Source organism: Glandiceps talaboti, chromosome 15 (genome assembly GCF_964340395.1).
Source record: "Glandiceps talaboti chromosome 15, keGlaTala1.1, whole genome shotgun sequence".
NCBI lineage: Eukaryota > Metazoa > Hemichordata > Enteropneusta > Spengelidae > Glandiceps > Glandiceps talaboti.
In genome coordinates, this window is record NC_135563.1 from 5,900,606 (window position 1) to 5,903,623 (window position 3,018).

Consider the following 3,018-nt stretch of genomic DNA (forward strand, 5'->3'; position numbering starts at 1 on the left):
ATATAGCGAAGAAATGAAACATTATTTTTGACACAAAATTACCCGAGTACGGGACAGTAAATCAGTTTGTCCCTTCAGCTTACCACACTATTATTTAAAAGATGAAAACGTTATTGTGATTGAATGATTAGTGTGGAACAATATATAAATTACAAACAACTTCTGTTAGAATGAAAAAAAATGTAGAGATATTAAAAGTATAAGACTAATAAATGTTTCCTCGTGATCGGCACGTAATAATATTGAGTATTCACTTTCGCAAGGCAATTGCTTAATAAAGAGTATGCTGTATTCTCGCAAGCATGATTTGACTGTCGACGCAAAGCGGTGTGTCTCACACAGTGCCGTTAAAGGGTTGTCTTACGACGTCGACGACGAAAGCTGGTCCACTATATTTCGCATTCTGTTAGGCCGACTGTGACGCAAGAAAAACTATTGGCACATTTGGAAGACGATTCAAAACCACGGCTCGAAAACATATAGAATATTCATCGATTTTGGGGAAAAAAGGAAATAGTTGCAGGATTACAATTCAAATTGCCAGACCGGTACATACAACACAGGGGCGTGTAATATTTCATAGATTGTTGTTTTCCAGGTCTACAGACTAAATATAACAACCTTACATGTAAGGGGATTTATCGTAGTATAGAGATTGGTACATTTGTAGCAGCAAGATTCGTACGACATTTTCCTAAGAAAACGGCATTCTAAGCAATAAGAAAACAACAATCTATGAAATATTACACGCCCCTGTGACCTACAATACATTGAAGGCAATGTCCTTATTTCAAGTACATGTGACAGTGTAACCTTCGGAAGTCTCTCAAAATATTCATGAGCCCCTGTTGTCCGTAGACGTTCCCAACTATCGACAACTTCCTCGTTTTACCGCCTTGTTAGTTGCCCAGATATGTCCTTTGACCTGGTGATCTAATAAATCAAAACGCTGACGTCATTGCAGTTTACGATCAGGTCTAGGCCTTACAGTTAAAAAAAGAAGAGTTTGCCAAAAGAATATATACATGTAAAGTATACATTCCGATCAAAGATTATCATTTTACAAGTTGACCATGTTTTACCTACTAGACAACACTTCTCTATTACAATCCGGCAGTGTTCAGTAATAAAAATGCTGAAATTATTATCTTGGGACTAAGAACAACCTCAAGCTGCCAACATTGTCGCAAACCACGGCCTTTCTTACCGCATCGTCCAAAACGCACTGTTAACAACAGGTTATAACTTCGTTATTTCGCAGTGTCGCGGAAGAAATATCAGCTCTGGTTTGCGAGAATGGCTACAAACTGCTCAGCATTGCTCATTAAATGTATATGTTATATATTCAATCTTCTGGAGAGCACTTCCTGTTTTAGCTGTAAATGATGTTTTTTTTTTACAACTTTACACTTATGTATGTATGTATGTATGTATGTATGTATGTATGTATGTATGTATGTATGTATGTATGTATGTATGTATGTATGTATGTATGTGTGTATGTGTCTGAGTGTGTGTATGTATGTATGTATGTATGTATGTATGTATGTATGTATGTGTGTGTATATGTATGTATGTATGTATGTATGTATGTATGTATGTATGTATGTATGTATGTATGTATGTATGTATGTATGTATGTATTTGTGTGTATGTGTCTGAGTGTGTGTGTGTGTGTGTATGTATGTATGTATGTATGTATGTATGTATGTATGTATGTATGTATGTATGTATGTGTTAGTGTATGTATGTATGTATGTATGTATGTATGTATGTATGTATGTGTTTGTTTATTTATATATTTCATTCAGAAAAATAGAAAAAAAAGTGCACAGTACAGATTATGAGGAAGGACGGTTAGACACAAGTCTCATCAATTTTAGATTTAAAAGACGGAGAACATTAAAATAAAGTTATTTGTGATTGGAATAGATTATAAGAACAAACTATCGCAAATTTTGAAAACGACAAACAAACAACCACACTGACATAAATGCTCATGCATCATTCACGGATTGTGTGGTTACGTGGTCTGTTTTTATTGACTCGAACATTTTGTTCCACGTGACACACTTTTTAGCGGGAAAGGAGGGAGTGGTTGCAAATAACCCAATTTTTGCATGATTATGTCAGCCGATTATTTCGTTACGTTCTAGCAATAAACTGGAAACCGAAACATAAAAAATATGAAAACTTAAATAATTATGAAACCTTCCGACACAAGTTTCAAATTGTTGGTGTCAGACGTTTTTTGTCACTGGTATAAATAAATAATGACCAATTTTACTTTAAACACTGGATGCTGTGACCTCAATCACAGACAGTGTTCCGTTCCATTGACTACCAACCTTTATATTCGGTCCATATTTAGAAAATAGTCACCAGCAGTAAGACCCTGGAACACAACGTTTTGCATCGGATTGGCTTTTGCATCATTCATGTCTGTCACCCGTCAATCAATCAATTTGATTGGATCGCCCACCTGTGTGATTTCAATGCGAGCGACGTAATACATGTGTCTGTCCCTACCTGTGGCCTACGACACTTGTTAGACTGCCCGAATATTCAAAACAGGGGTCGCTTATTTATGGGCCGACACATTATACTTTGATACGTCAGGAGGCCGACCATCGTACGCTGGTTGATTTTTTTGTTGTGTTTGCAATAGTACTGGTATGCAAATACCTTTCTCATATTATACTGCGCTCAGAGAAAGGACGAGTGAACTTTATGGCTGTGTGTCATGACCCATTCGTTGGATCTGCTTCATACGTTGACTACTACAGCTACGTGTACAGGTTAATAGGCATGGATTGCGACATTGTCAGTAGTATATTTTAACAGAACAGGCGCTGGTGTTGACCTCTTGCTAGAGAAAAACGACAATATTGCCACTTGCACTTATTCTGGTGTGATGACGAAGACAACAATAGCGAGTGTTGTTAACACCGCCAAAGCCTGAACGTGTACGTTACGCGTTTACATCGTAGACTTGTTTTCTGGGTCAATCAGTTCAAC